This window comes from Camellia sinensis, chromosome 3, assembly GCF_055761805.1.
Source record: "Camellia sinensis isolate YWXY chromosome 3, ASM5576180v1, whole genome shotgun sequence".
Classification (NCBI taxonomy): Eukaryota; Viridiplantae; Streptophyta; class Magnoliopsida; order Ericales; family Theaceae; genus Camellia; species Camellia sinensis.
In genome coordinates this window covers 97,371,991-97,388,991 of record NC_138963.1, presented here as the reverse complement: position 1 = coordinate 97,388,991, position 17,001 = coordinate 97,371,991, and the positions used below count along the sequence as shown (strand labels likewise).

At 37.3% G+C, this 17,001-nt stretch overlaps 1 pseudogene across 1 annotated transcript; it reads left to right on the top strand.

The window, feature by feature from the left end:
* The first annotated feature begins 10,544 nt into the window (after nt 1-10,544).
* LOC114257006 (putative polyol transporter 1) lies at nt 10,545-13,477 on the top strand (annotated as a pseudogene). The gene is made up of 4 exons (XR_014364345.1): nt 10,545-10,926; nt 11,196-11,561; nt 11,836-12,621; nt 12,989-13,477. The product of XR_014364345.1 is annotated as a putative polyol transporter 1 (transcript).
* Nucleotides 13,478-17,001: the final 3,524 nt, after the last annotated feature.

The following is a 17,001-nucleotide window of genomic DNA, read 5'->3' as shown; positions in this document are numbered from 1 at the left end:
GTAGGAGCCGAATTTCCTTGGATCAATAGAGACGAATGGATCAGTCCAGTCCAGAACATAGCCTCTATTTGGCATTGATCCTAGTCAATTGAAGAGCCAAATAAAATAGTCGACATTCGGAGCAGTAGAAAAAAGGCTGAGTAGAAGTACACGTAAAGGATCAGGGATGGGCCAGGCCCAAGAGAATACAATAAATACAGGATCTTCAGTCAGAGAAAGGTATGTGAGAACCATTACACTTAACTTAAAATACAAGTAATTCAGAGAGTAGAGACTGACTTGCCCGTCAGAGTGCTAATTCCGGCACCCCCGACCAGAGTGTTAATTCTTTTTCAGGTGGCTAGCTAAGGATCACGAGCGTCCCCCAGGATCTGAAGAGTATTTCCAAACCACTTCTCCACAAGTTTAAATGATGCGCTGAGCCTCGGTGCATGAAAGACAAGATGAATGTATGCAAGCATAAGGTATACTAATTGAAACATGACCCTAATCAAACCATCAAAAGCGGGTAAATAAAAGGGATAAAGACGTGGGGTTGGAAGACATACACATTATTACATTTCGCTCTCACAAAGGAGAGTCCGAATGAATAAAAGCTAACTAGCTAGCTAAACTATGCTAATTAAGCTAATTATTACAAACGAAGATAAATAACTAGCTTAATTGATTAACTAATTATTATAATAACAAATGAAATAATTAGCTACAACTAACTAATTGAATAATTACAACACAAATTAATTAACTAATCATAGGCTAAGTTAAACTAATTAACAAGATAACTCGTCTCAGGAAGTGAGAGGGGCCCATGCACGCTTGGTTTCCACCCGAAGACCATCCGATGTCTACCCTTCAAAGGCCACAACCTTTGCACTGTTTCCTTCTCCAGATCAACACTGCCATGCCTCATAAGCGTACTGCTCAAAATTCATTGGTGGTCAGCGGGCCAGAAGTGGTGGCCGACCGGCCACCACTGATGGGTTGCCGTCCACCAATGAATTTTGCCGGCCAGTAGCAGTGGCCGGCCAGCCACTGATGACACACATTTCCTTGCTGCAACAGAGAGCAAACAAGGCAAAAAGAGGGTATTCTCATAGGTTGTTTGTACTTTGTATCCTTCCTTATCATCAAAACAATCTCAAAGGAGTAATACACTTAGTTCCAAAACCACCAATCAAGTAATTTCATTGCATGATGGCCAAAGAACCAAGATGTACAAGTTAATGAATGCACAAATAAGACTCAACAACCATCACCTTATCATGCATGATCAACGGAAATGGAGACCTTGGAAATTTGGCACATTTCATCACTTTGAGTATGAAATGCCCCAATTCTCCTTGTGTTCAATTAACGTCCGATTGAACACATGCAACACAAACAAATGCTCACCTTGCGCAATTTTACTTGTCACTTTTATTTGCTCATTTTAATTACCAACCATTACTTAGTCAATTAAGTCCATTAGTGAGAGTTTTCTAAAGTGAAAGAAGTGTCAACCAAGGGGTGGTTTAACGCAAGAGAGAAGTTTCATGCCGTTGGTAACGAGCCCTCAAATGAAGATTAAACCATTGAGCATGGACCTCAATCTCAAGCTTAAAGAATCCCAAGTTTGAAACAAGCTTCAAAGAAAATAAAGAGTGAAGAAATGAGGGAGGTTGCAGAGCTTTAGGTGCTGATATAAAGTGCAAAACAACACCAAAACATGCAATCAACTCAAAAAAGGGGTGTTTAATGGCCTAAAAAACCAAGCTTATGAGGACCTTTGCACTACAACCACGCAAAATAAGACTTAACTAATCCAAATAGCCCAAAACAGAGCTAAAGTAGTTTGAAACAAAGGCAAAACATGCTGGAATATAGCTACAAAAAGCTAGAAAATCATACTAACACATGGAGTTAACTAGGCTAGCCAATATGACACAAGGAGGGGAGGCTAACCCCTCCAATTTTGGACTTCAAAACATGTTGTTTGCCACTGAAAATACTCTGAAATCCAATGGTTAAGTGCTCAAAAAAGGTTGGTTTGAAAGTGGGAAACAAAGGTGCAAAAGCTTTAGAAGCAAGGAATAAAGAAGGGTGAGACACCCCCTAACCTTAAATGGCTTAAAATATCAATGTCAGCCCATTAAAAATAGAAATTTTTACAGCTCAAAAATGGCCCCAAAATTGTGGGAAAAGATAGAGAAACAAGTGTACTAAAACAAGTTTAAAAGACAAGTGTTATGCCTCTTGAAGCCAAGCACAACTTTAGGCACAAATACAAGTCAAAACCACCTTCAAGAGCTCCAACAAAACCTTAAGAGACCTCAGCCCAAAGGTGATCAATTTTGGTTAAGGATGTATATGCAAAAGAGTGATATAACTAGGCAAGTGTGCACAAAATTACAAGAGAGTGAGAGAAATCTAGAGAGAGAGATATTTTGGTCTCAAATTTTCTAACCCTCAAAAATTGGAGAAGACACCCCATATATATAGAAAAACATGCATTTGGTTGAGTTAAATCAGTCAATACACGTGTATGGTGATAAAGCTCATTGTGCCAACAGCTGGAACAACTGTCAAGAAAATATTTGCAAAAAGGCATCAGTGGCCGGTAGGCCACATCACTGGCCGACAAGGCACAGTGGTGGCCGACAAGCCACAAAAGGAGGCTAGCAAGGCACCAGAGGTGGCCTGCTGGTCCCAAGGTGTTGAGGTTTGGAGAACTGGAGTTTTAGGTGTGAAAAACTAAGGTTTTAGTTCAAAACAAAGCACAAAACGAACACGGTTTTAGGACTGAAAGGCAAGGCACTTCGCCGAGGACTTCGAGCACTCAAAACAAACACATGCAATCACAATCATCGTGTGCACAAACAATGACGTCCAAGTCTTGAGGATGGTAAAAATGGGGTGTCTATGTATTGTTTTTTTTCACATGTGTTTGTATGATTTTCATTCTAGACACTAAAAATTTTCTTCTCTATAAACACTTCATTTCTCCATATTTTATTTTGATGATGTCAAAAGGGAATAAAAATATAAATATGAATATGAATTGTTGTGCATGTGTTATAATTATCAAATACCTTATGTGGCAAAATTATCAAATATTTTGTTAATTTTAATTTTGTGTCAAATCTATACATGTATTGCTATCATCAAAAAGGGGGAGATTGGTAATCATGTTGTTTAATTTTGATGATGTCTAAAATATTATTTGATAAATTGTGATTTTTTTAAATTCACATATGTTATAATAATTTGACACAAAATATAAACATATATTATATCATTCTGATACATGTTGAACCGAATTCAAATTTATTTTACAATAATAGTTTATGTACTACTTACAAACATAGTTGATTTATATAGAACATCTTTTGAATATATTATATATAATATATTAATAAATAGTTGGTGGCGGTGCGGTGCATCAAATATATATAGTCAAAGTTTTGAATATTATAATATATTAATTATAATGTTCAACTTGCCTGCAAAAGAAAAAAGTGTGCTGAAGTTTGACTTCAAGGAGTGCCACACATAATGATGGAGCGTTTTTTGTCTCCTCGTAATCCGAAGAAGAGTTTCCCTTTCCAACAGATATATTTTTTTTGTATAAATAGAAGTATTTTGTGTGAAGAAAAATTAAGAACTTGAAGAGAAAAAATCTATGTGCTTCACAATTTTGAGTGTATTTTGTACTATGCTCTTTCACTTTTAGATCTAAGTGTTGTCTTTGTTCTTACACTTTCATGTCTACTCTTTGTAAGAAAATTATTGTAAAAGAGGGTTAAAGGACCTCTTGTCCTTATTATTATTTGTGAGGGAATTTTATAAGAGTGGGGCATTTATTGTTGAGTGGGGCTTAATAAATAAGAGTAAGACCTGTGTAAAATCTGCAAGCTTGGTGAAGCTTTGGTGCTGTATTGATTCGTTTTGATAGTAAAGAAATTCTCGAAGAGGATCCTTGAAGAGTGCACATAGGCCTGCGTATCGAACCACTATAAATCTCGGTATTTAATTCTCTCTCCCTATATCCTTTAGTTTATATAGATTATTATTCCCTTTTCTTATTTATTAAAATTTGAATATTTTGATTATTATATTTAATATTGTAAATTTTTTTTAATAACCCAATTCACCCCCCTCTTTCGTTGCCTACTCGGGATAACATATGGGATAGAGTTAAAACCAGTCCTTTAGACATAGAGTTAAAACCTACCAATGGTGAGGTAGTTGGCACCAAGTCTTTATCCTCTAACTTCAATTGTTTGAAGGTCTCATAATACATTATCTCGCATGAACTCCCTTGGTCAATAAAGATCCTCTTGATGTCAAAATTCTTGACGCGCAAGGTGACCACTAGCGCATCGTTATGGGGGTTTTGCAACCTTGCTAGGTCTCTATCGAAGAAAGAGATTACATTTTTTTTTTCTTATGTCCTTCCTTTCTTCACAGTCGATTGAGCACTTAGCACCTCATTCATGTGCTCTGCCTTTTTTTTCATCTCTCTGAGCTCATTGACTCACTCAGGCTCGATGATACCATTGATCACATTAATCACGCCTTGAGGCAAACCGTCAACTAGCATTTTGTCTGGCATGTTGTGTTCTTGAGGGACTGGTCATGCTCCCTTTTCAATGTATCAGTCCAAGTGGCCTGCTGCCACCAATTCTTCCAAGTGTTGTTTTAATGGCATGCAATCTTCAATTTGGTGCCCGAATTCATCGTGGAAGGTGCACCGACATCTCTTGTTATAGCCCCTCTATGCTTTCTCCAATTTGGCAGGCTGTTGAACAAAGGGTTCATCACTTATTTCGCTATGTATTCGGTAGACGAGCTTCTTGAAGACCAACGTGATGGTGGGGCGAACCTTCAACTTTCTTGTTTTTGCATCCTTATCGTTTGATGGACCACCGCGATTATTGTTGTTCGATTGGCTTTTCTTTTTGTCCATGTTTACCTTGGCTGAAGTCTTTTTGACTGACATCACTGTCGTGCTAGACTTTACCTTGGCATGGGCGCTATCCTCCTTCACCATTATGTGTTGATGGATTCTCTCCATTAAGGCCTCCATGGTAAGTGGTGGAGTCATTGTCATGGAATCTCTCAGCCTATACCCAATGGGCAATGCTCGCTTGTACTATACAATAGCTAGGTTGGTAGGACATTCACCAATCTGGTTGAACGTCTCCCAACACCTGTTGTTATAAGACTTCAATGCTTCTTTCTTGCTCATGTCGATGGCGAGCAATTGGTCGATCTCCACAGGCCTTTTGGTATTTGTTTTGAACCTGGTAACGAATGCCTCAGCGAGCTGTGCCTAGGAGGCAGTGTTGCCCTCTGGTAATCTCTCAAACCAAGTCAAGCCTAATTCCCTAAGACTTTATGGAAACAAAATGCACATCAAGGCCTTATTCTGCTTGTGTAGAGCGATTACATGTCGAAAGTGGCTAAGGTGCATGTACAGATCTGACTTTCCGTCGTAGATCGTAAACTTAGGTTGGTTAAAGCCTAAAGGAAATGGTGCATTCTCTATCGTCAAAACGAACGGTGAGCTCTGCAATGTTGCCAACACTTTGTTTGCTAGCTTATAGGCGAAGTGCGACATTGGCAATGCAACCTTGACGCTTTCATGCGTCTTAGAAGCCAATCGCTACAACGTAGACACCCTTTGGAGGTCTTGTGCTTGGGAAACTTCTCTCCTTTGTGCCCTTTCAACCAAGACAGTCCAGAAATCTTCCGACCTAGGCAACTCTGTATGTTGTGTAGATGTTTGATGAATGTAGAGGGTCGATAACTACTTCACTCAGTATATGACCTTTCAGACCTCACCCTCTCAGATCTAGAGTAATAAGTTTTGGAGGTTCTTGAATGAGTGTTGCCTATCCAGAGGCTTCTACTCTAGGAATGCATGGGCGTGGCATGTCTAACCTGATCCCCAGAACAATGGGATTCGGTTCGCCTTTCATGAATCTCCACCCCAACCACACATTGTCCTTTCACTTGGCGCTTTAAAGTCTTCATGTCTACTACCATCCTTCTTATCAACTCGTTATGCTCCCTCACTTGATCCTCCAGAACCTGGGTGTCTGTCCATCACCTTTGTCCATCTGGGCTTTGAGAGTGGCAAGGACTTAAACCCTACTTTTCTCGCACACCCTTGTAAGGGTTCCATCGTTGCGGGTCTAAATTCACCATGGGCAAAGCATGAGGCAAGTTGTCACGCCTCCTATTTCCCTCTGGCATTTGGCCATCAATGGCAAACTACAGCAGATCTTTATTGTGTGCCATTGAAACTCACTGAAGGAAAACTTGATCAAAAGGTAAGTTCTCTGATGCTTCCCACAAAAAGCACTAATTGTACGAGTACGAAATAATCTTCACTCATATAATCTTGTTGATCAAGCTCGCGTTCCTTCAAGCATCGTCGTAATACCTGAAATCACAAACGTGAGCCAACCAGCGGGTGTGCGCTGGAAATCCCTCCGATGCCTATGTCAGCAAGTAGACTAAGGATACAAAATTTCTATAAATTCAGGAGTATGAATTGTCATACCTGGATGAGAGTTTGGCTTGAGCTTTTGTCGGCTCCGCACGACATAATCTTAGTAGAACTTTAATTTCTCTTAGTAAATTCCTCCTAGGAATCATATTCCCAAAGGATAACGCATATCATTTGGCACTCTCCTCATTGCAAGCCAAGTGAGATGGCTCAACTCTTTGCTCAGTCAGCGCAATTGACCAAGCTAATTTCACTCTGTTTGCTACCAATAATACCGAACAACATGCTTTGTTGTCCTATGCTAATACGGCGCACTACTATGCTATCACAACGCGACCCATCATGTAGCTCAATCGGAACCTCATTCCTAATTCCATTCAACCGTCTTCTGCAATAGCTCAGTTAATGCTTTGACCGTCACTAAGTAGCTGAGCTTTTATTAATCCGATCAATTATCTTTGACCGGTCTATCCTTTGTTTGGCCCAACACCAAGTTCGTTCTTGCTCTTAGCACGACCCAAGTTGCACAGTCTCTTCTACTTAGCTTCTCCCAATTTAGTTACACAAATTACCCTTTCAAACACCTGAACTTACACTTTAATTTTATATTTATTAAATATGTAATAGATATCTTTAATTACAAATATGCAAAAGAAAGATGTTCAAAATACATTGTTGATTTTTTTTCTTAATTTTTTTTTATTACATATGTTTTTTAGCTTGAGAAATTTTTTATTACATTAGCTGGGAGGACATTTCTAACTTGATTTTCTCCGTTGTTTTTTCCCCGTCAAGGGTTGGTGGTAAGAATTGTGAAACATGACAAAACAATTTTGTTTTTAAAAATGAAATCATGTGGTTAATAAAGAGAGACTCGTCAAATGAAAAATTATTGATTGATTTTCGCACGCCACGGCCACGTGATACTTTTTTTTTCAATTACAAATTATTATATTATTCGTATTTTTAAATTATTTAACAGAATAATTGTTTAGCATGGTAGGGGATCTTATTGGATTAGTTTGAATGAAGGTTCCATCCACACCCTATTTGGTGATGATTTGGGAGTGGTGATGATTTGGGAGGATAGATTAGCGTGTGTTTGATAACGTTTACGTTTTCAGTTTATATTTACAAAAATTTTATAAATTGATTTTTGTTTATTTTTTGTTTATTTTTAGAAAAACATAAACTACAAACGCGTTTGATAATTGACAAAATGTTTTAAAAAAAATTAAAATATAAAAAAGAGTGAGAAATGGCAAGTGGTGGCAAGTGGCTGCGGAAGACGATGGTGAAAAGTGGTGACGGTGGGTAGTGGCGGCTGGGTGGTAGTGGTGGGTGACGGTGGCGGGTGGTAGCGAGTGGGTAGTGGTGGTGGTGGTAATGATAGTGGTGACGGGTGGTGGTGGCGGGTGGTGGTGGCAGGTGGATGGCGGATGGCGGGTAGGTGGCGGGTGAGTGGTGGTGGCGGGTAGGTGGCTGGTGGTGGTGGTGGGTGGGTGGGTGACGGTGGTAGGTGGTGGGTGGTAGCAAGTGGGTGGTGGTAGTGGCGGGTGGTAGGTGGTAGTGGCAAGTGGGTGGTAGGTGGTAGCAGGTAGGTAATGGGTGGTGGGTGGTGATGGTGGGTGGGTGGGTGACGGTGGCGGGTGGTGAGTGGTAGCGTGTGGGTGGTGGTGGCAGGTGGGTGGCAGTAGCGGGTGGTGGCGAGCAGGTGGCGGGTGGTGGTGGTGGTGGTGGTGGGTGGGTGGGTGACGGTGGCGGGTGGTAGGTGGTAGTGAGTGGGTTGTGGTGGCGGTGGTGGTGGTGGTGGTGGTGGGTAGTGGGTGGTGGGTGGTGGGTGATGGGTGGTGGTGGCAGATGGGTGGCAGGTGGCTGGTGTCGGCTGGTGGTAGATGGTGGTGGCAGGTAGGTGGTGAGTGGTAGCGGCAAGTGGGTGGTGGATGGCAGGTGGTGGCGGTAGTGTGGCTGGTGGTGGGTGGTGGGTGGTAGTGGCATGTGGGTGGCGGATGGCGGGTGGTGGGTGGCGATGGTGGGTGGGTGACGGTGGCGGGTAGTGGGTGGTAGCATATGGATGGTAGTGGTGGTGCTGGTGGCGGGTGGTGGGTGGTGGTGGCAGGTGGGTGGCGGATGGCGGATAGCGGGTGGTGGTGGTGGGTGAGTGGGTGACGGTGGTGGGTGGGTGGGTGGGTGACGATGGCGGGTGGTAGGTGGTACCGAGTGGGTAGTGGTGGTGGTGATGGCAGGTGGGTGGTGGGTGGCAGGTGGGTGGCAGGTGGGTGGTGGGTAATGGTGGTGGTGGTGGTGGGTGGGTGGCAGGTGGCTGGTGGTGGATGGTGGTGGCAGGTAGGTGGTGAGTGGTGGCGAGTGGTGGCGAGCGGTGGATGGTAATGGTGGCAGGTGGATGACAGATGGGTGGTGGTGGTGGCGGCGGCAGCGGCGAGTGGGTAGCAGGTGTGTGGTGGGTGGTGAGTGGTGGTGGCGGGTGGTGGGTAGTGGTGGCAGGTGGGTGGTGAGTGGTGGTGGCAGGTGGTGGTGGGGAGTGGGTGGTGGGTGGTGGTGGCGGAAGACGGTGGTGAAAAATGGTGGCAGGTGATGGCTAGTGCTGGGTGGTAAAAAAAAAAAAAACTCAAAACTCAAAACGGAAACACATTTTTTGTATTTTCATTTTTTGGCCAAATTTATAAACTGAGACCACTGATTTATAAATCAAAAATTTTACCAAACAAGTTTTTATTTGAGTTTTTTAAATTTTTGTAAATATAAACAGAAAACTGAAAACGTAATTGTTTACCAAACGACACCTTAACAGTGTGAGGGGTTTAGTAATTTTTCAAGAGGGGGAATTAACTTGGCTACATTTTAGGTATGATTAGAAAAATAGTGAGTGGATTGCGTCTATTTTATATTAAAAATTTATTTTTTTAATTTTAATTTTTTTTATCAAGTGCACTGTTTGTTTTAATATTTGTTTTATTTTTTTTAATATAGAAATATTTTTCTATTTATTTTATATAAAAATAATTTAATAATCTCATCAGTAACCATCTCTCACACTGTCATAAAAACAAACACATTTTTATTTAATTCTCTCACTAACAATTTTCTACATAAACAATCTCTTCACTAACTATCGTCTCACTAACAATCTCATCCAACTTAATATGCCAAACAAACATGGCCTATAAGTTTCATTCTATTTATCAATTACAGTGCATGTGACGCTACTTCTAGACAACCAATAAGAACATATCAATCAAAATAGTCAAATTTTTAGTTAAATTTTAACAAAAAGCTTATTATTATTTTTTTAATATTTTAGCTACTTAGTTTTTCAAATATATTCTCCAACAAACTCTTTATTATTTATTTCATTTTTGAGTTCTCTTTTCCTAACTACATATAATTAGTGGTTTGGTATTCAATTAAAATAATTAAACAATAATTGAGGAGCCATTTGGAAAGCAAATAAAAAACTAACTTTTAACTTTTAATCCGTTTTAAGTCATATCACTTTTTAAATTTTTTATACACAAAAGGATCAAAAAAAAAATAATAATCAAAGAAACCAAAAAAACAACTTTTAACCAATTTCCTAAACCATCCTTAAGTTTGATGAAGTGTATTTTTAGAATTTTGTAAAAAATAAAAAAATAAAAAAACCTCTAAAAGCAACTTCAATGATTCATCAAATTTAAATGCGATGGAAAAGCTTATTTTTATTGCTTTAACTATTCATTAAATAGATAGTCAAATATAAGATTATTCAAATATTTCATCAATCTAAGAATCAATATACTTTTTATTAAATCATTGTTCATTATTAAATTTTTACCACCAAATATCTCTCTATACGTTCACCTCAAGATAAAAAATTACCAAAAATTTGTACCGACTAATCAATCGGCCAAATATCTGCCCCATCAACTAATGATTTGATGAAACTTTATTAAAATACTTGATATTAAAAATTTTTTTTACTCAAATAATGAAATAAAAGATCAACCATTAGAGATGCCAATGCACTTGCTAATAATACTCTAACTTCTCCTAGTCCAACCGACGTTGTGGTCTTCAATCATCATCCCGAATGAGATAAGCCTCACTCTATTTAAGTACTGCACGGCTCTTGCTGTACCGCCACAACAAAAGAAGTTCAGCCTATTTCATCTCCCACTTCAACAATCCCTCCTCCATCAACATACCTTTACGTACCTCTCTCCTGTTCATGCCCGTTTGAAGCTTGCTCTCATCTCTCTCTCTCTCTCTCTCTCTCTCAAAGATGGCTGACCGGAAGCCTCAGAACAATGGCTTTCCCGGCAAAACCCAAACACATATTCCAACTTTAGATCCACCGCAGAAACCAAAACGAAACAAGTATGCTTTCGCCTGTGCCATTTTAGCTTCCATGACTTCCATCTTACTTGGTTATGGTAAGTTTTATCATCCAATCATACTCTAATACTGTGTTTGGTTAGAGAATTTAGGGAGAAATTTGGAAAGGGAAAGGGAAAAGGTGTGTGAAACAATGTAAAATTTAGGCATATTTTATTCTCATTTCACATACCTTTTCCATTTCTCTTTTCAAATCTCTCCTCAAATCCCCCAACCAAACATAACATAAAACTTTTTCTTTTTATTTTTTTCCGGGAAAATTATGGGAAGAAAGCTAAAGAAATTTACGGGTGATGATGATGTGTAGATGTTGGGGTGATGAGTGGAGCAGGACTCTTCATCAAGGACGACCTCAAAATCTCCGACGTCTAGCTGGAAGTACTAATGGGCATCATCAACCTCCACTCCCTCCTCGGCTCCGCCGCCGCCGTAGGTAGAACCTCCGATTGGGTGGGCCGTCCGTACACCATCGTCATCGCCGCCGTAATATTCTTCGCCGGTGCCATCCTGATGGGCTTTGCCACCAACTACGCCTTCCTCATTGTGGGCCACTTCGTCACCGGCATCGGTGTCGGGTACGCCCTCTTGATCGCCCCCGTCTGCACTGCCGAAGTCTCTCCCGCCGCCTCCTGCGGCTTCCTCACCTCTTTCCCTAAAGTTTTCATCAACGCCGGTACTATTTTGTTATGTCCTCTCTCTCTCTCTCTCTCTCTCTCTCATCTCATACACATAATATATATAAATATATTTACACAAGCAGCAATGCTAAGTATCATGAAAAACTTTTCATGAAAATAATCATAAAAGCTTTGCGACCCTTGGATTACACTTAGAATAAATCACCACACACTAATCAAGGTAATCCAAATATCATAAATCTTTCATGATCATTTTCATGAAAAAAATTTCATGATCCCTAACTTTTCCCTTACACAAGAAGCTTATAGGTTTGTTGCTGGGATATGTATAAAACTATGCGTTCTCGAAGCTTTCACTTCACTTAGGATGGCGATTCATGCTCGGACTCGGAGCGATTCCCTCAGTATTCTTGGCGTTGGGGGTCCTCTCCATGTCAGAGTCGCCACGGTGGCTCATTTTACAAGGTCGGCTGGGCGACACCATGCGAGTTCTGGACAAGACCTCCGACTCCAAAGAGGAGGCTCAGCTGCGGCTCGCTGACATCAAGGAAGCCGCAGGCATTTCGGAGGACTATAACAACGACGTCGTTCCGGTGCCGAAGCGCAGTCAAGGCGAAGGTGTCTGGAAGGAGCTCATCCTCCTCCCGACGCCAACCGTCCTCTACATCCTGATCGCCGGTGTTGGGATTCACTTCTTCCAACAGGCGTCTGGCATAGACGCCGTCGTTTTGTACAACCCCAAAATATTCGAGAAAGCCGGGATAACTAGCAAGTCCGATAAGCTACTCGCTACGGTGGCCGTTGGATTTACCAAGACTATATTAATTCTAGTGGCTACGTTTTTACTGGATCGGGTCGGGCGAAGACCGTTACTTTTGAGTAGCGTTGGAGGTATGATCCTGTCCCTCGCAAGTCTAGGTTTGTCATTGACGATCATAGATCACTAGAAGAAGAAAGTGGCGTGGGTAGTTGCTTTGGCAATCACGACGGTGTTATCGTTCGTCGGAACATTCTCGATTGGGATGGGGGCCATCGCATGGGTCTACAGCTCGGACATTTTTCCATTAAGGTTGCGGGCACAAGGGACTAGCATGAGTCAAGATCCTCTCCTTAAACTTCATCCTTGCATTTCCTACTTGCAGGGCCATTGGGCCCACTTTTAGGCCCAATTTTGATAATCCGAACCGTTCATATTTTAAGATTTGTTCAGAATATCATACCTATAAAAAAATCAAGTTGATCGGATATCAGAAAGCATGTATTCGGAAAACTGTTTATTAAATTAAAAAAAAATAGTTTTTAGTTCGGTTTTTCCAAACACATGCTTTCTGATCACCGATCAACTTGATTTTTTACAAGTATGATATACTGAACAAATCTTAAAACATGAACTATTCGGATTATCAAAATTGGGCCTAAAAGTAGGCCCAATGGCCCTGCAAGTAGAAAATGATGCAAGGAGGGGATCCTTGCTCGACCAGCATGGGAACAGCTATGAACCGTCTGATGAGTGGGACCATATCGATGACTTTTATCTCTTTGTACAAAGCAATCTCGATAGGTGGGGCTTTCTTTCTCTTCATGGGAGTGGCCATTGCTAGTTGGGTATTCTTTTATACGCTGCTTCTAGAAACACAGAGTAGAACTCTCGAGGAAATGCAACTTTTGTTTGGTACCTTCTTTAAGTGGAGATCGACTCTTAGAGAATTAGAGAAGAACAAGAAAATTAAGGATAATGATAACAGTGATGGTCGGATTCAGTTGGGAACTACTACTAACAGCTAAAGATTAGGTTTTGGTTGAGCAGATATCCTCTGTTCTCAAACAATTTTATCTTTCTATCTCAATTCATTTATAACCATTGAATAATATGAGAATTCAAGATGTGAAATTTTTAAAACATATCTAATGATTGTGAGTGAATTGAAATAAAAAGACATAATTATTTAAAGATGGAAGATCCTTACACGTTTTGGTCATGGTACTTTTGTTAAAAACGTGTCTTTTTAGTGTCATTTACATGAAGATTACTATATCCATTATCCCTTTGGTCCTCCTTGTTTGGCTTGAATGAAAAAGTGACAAGTGATCAGAGATGGGAGCAGAAACAGATGATGTAACAAGAAACTTGGGATATTTTGGAATTTTTAAAAAATTCAAGTAAGAATGATGATTGAATTGAAAAAGAAAAAAAAAAAAAATGCTATGACTCAATTTTAGTTACTTTGTGTTTATCTCGAATGAAAATTGTATGGTTAAAATTAAATTTGTATGATATAAAATTCATGTACATAATAAATTTGAACTATAAAATTATAATTTTGAGTAATTTTTAAGTAGTTAAGTTGATTAAAAAATTAAATTTGAAATTTTTGGGAAAGTTACATTTAAATGAATATTTTTAAATTAATAATAAATTTTTGTAAATATTACAATATAAAATTATAAACTTTTTCTTGTAATAGTAATTAACTTTTTGAAAACTCACTCACAGGTGATTCTCCAATTTTATTTATTTATTTATTTTTATTTTTTTTTAACTTGGCCAAGTTTTGTGTTGGTAGTTGTCTTAATACCTTTTTTTTTTTTTTTTTTTTTTTGAGTTTTTATATTATATGATATATTAATGGATTGGTATTCTCTCATATTTATATCTTAATAGAAAAAATTTAATAGGTTCGTGGAGCTCATCATGAATGTCATTTTGATAATTTAAATCTTGGTCAAAATTTTTGATAACTTAAATTATTCGTTTATATAACCCTCAATGCATATTATCTATAAAAAAAAATTAATTCAATTCGATAATCATAATATTTTTATTTTATCGTATTAAAAAAATTAGATGATTTATTTTTAAAAATATATTTATCATTTATTTTTACGAAGACATGCAATACAATGAAAATAATTAATATAAATATCATAAATATTACAAATGTACAAAAATAGTGAAAAAATTATAAATATTAATAATTAATATCATAAAAGTTTTCACTAATATATAATAATTTTTCTAAAATTTCCATGAACAATAATTTCCTAATATTTATAAGATTTTTGCATCGAAGTATCAAAAAGCCTAGGAGCACAGAGGATAGAACACATAAATTAAACACAAAAAATATTCACCGATAGTCCATTCGGACGACCGGACAGAGTTTGTCGACCGTGACAGTCAATCTTGTCGACCGCGGTTGTTATTTGTTGACCATAACTGTCATAGTATTTTTCAGTCATTCAGAGAGTCATTAGGATGGACAATCGGCGAACAGTGTTTTGTGTTCGACTTTTGTGCTCCACTTTCTATGTGCGTAGCATTGTTGTCTAAGTATTGGGGAGGATAACTGTAGATGCATTATGGATGACTGAATATTTGCAGAAAATCATTTTTTAAAACATATTTCTTAAACCAGAAATGTATGCTTGGGAAATTTGTTGTCATGAGAGTTGCTGCAAAAATCATTCAAAAAAAAAAAAAAAAAAAATATTCAAAAAAAAAAAAAAATCACACGATTTTGAAAATATCACTAATAAATATAGTTTTAGAGACAAAATAATTTCTTGTAAAAAATAATTATTTTTAAAATAAATTTTGGTTCCAAAAAAAATAATAATTCATTTTTCATTACTAAAAATAAAACAATAACACTATTTTGTTCTGAAAAAGTGATTTCATTTTTAAATTGTTATGTCTAAAACTTTAATTTATTATATTGTGTTTTGGAAACACAATATTACCAATCAGTTCTATTAATTATATTTATTTATCTAGAGATCATGACTATAACAACAAGAGCGACTGATAAATTTAGGACTTAATAAGTAATACGTCCTAAAAATATGACCTTGATAAATTGCCCTAAATGGGTTTTAAAAAAATATAGATTTAAACACCCCCCCAAAAAAAAATAAAAATAAAAATTCAATGCTTAGCACAAGCTAAACGTGCTTCTTTCTTCATTTTATTTATCACATGAAGAAAGATGGATTTTTATGATTGTTGTTTTTAGGGTTGGAACACATGTAAAATTATAAACGAATCAAGTTCAGTTGAGCTTGTTAAAAATTAGTCAATCTTTAGTCAAGCCTAAGTCGAGTTTGAAGAATTGAGCTCGAGCTCAACTCATCAAAGATATGAAAACTCAAGCACAACTGAAGTGAGCTTGATTACATAACGAGTTGAGTTTGAACTTGAAAAATAAATAAATTAATATGCACATTAAAAGAAAAATAAGAAAATGACTAAACTATAAAAAGAGTACTCATATTATTAATTTATGTCATTAATCAAATTTATAATCTGGAAAAATACCAAATATAAACAAAGAAACAATATGAATTATAGAAAATATATTTTATATGTTATTAAAAATAAATATAATTTATACAATTTTGTGTTGACGAGCCTAATCAAACCTACTAAGCCTGAAATTTTGAATCCAGCTCGATGTTTTATCAAACAAGTCAAACTCAGTTGAACGTTAAATTAGTTAAACTCAAGCTATTTATAAATAATTCGATTGATTTATAACTCTAATCATATATATATATATATATATGTAGAGTGATGAGATTCATACAAAATATATATATTACGTTATCAAAGGGAATTCTATACTCCCTATAGTTACAATTTTTTTGATATTTGATTATGATTTATTTAGTTATAGCTTTGTGATGATTTGGTTATACGTATTATGTTGTTAGTTATGACTTATTATGATATTATTTTTTTTATAATTCAAGAGCACTTTGATTAGACCTTACGTGATATTTAATTATAACTTTTTTTTATAACAATTTATAAATAATTTAATTACTAAAATATTTATAATAATCAAATTTATAAATATCATAACTTACCTATGGTAGAATTATCCATTGCCAAACACGTGTTTGGAATAATATAATTTGTGACATTGAATAATTTTAGGTTATTTTGTTGTTTTTCCCTTCTGTGGATGCGTGGGCATTTGGTGTTACTTTTTCTTTTTGGCACAAATTGATATATCACACAAGGACGAAAATGGTTAGCCACTAAATTTGACCTTGATTGTTGGTACTGATACTGCAATTCTTTTATGCATAAAGACAGCACATCTGGTGGGCATGAAATTGCCATCTTACATTAGGCGATGTTTGGAGAAGCTGGTAAAAAATTAATTTTTAATTTTTTATTTATTTTGAGTTAAATCATATTTCACATAATTTATTCACAAAAAGATAAAATAAATTAAAAAAATGAAAAAGTCAATTTTTTATCAATTTCTTAAAACAATCCTAGGTTGGAGAGTGGCCTTCTCTCTCTCTCTCTTTCCCCCTTAACCTTTAACAAGATAAATCACCTTGACATCTTTTAAAAATTTTATTTAATAACGATTCTCTTTTCACCTTTGATAAATTATATTATTTTATCTAACGTTTGTAATTTTATTATTAATTATCTCATAAATTACAACTATCATACCTTAA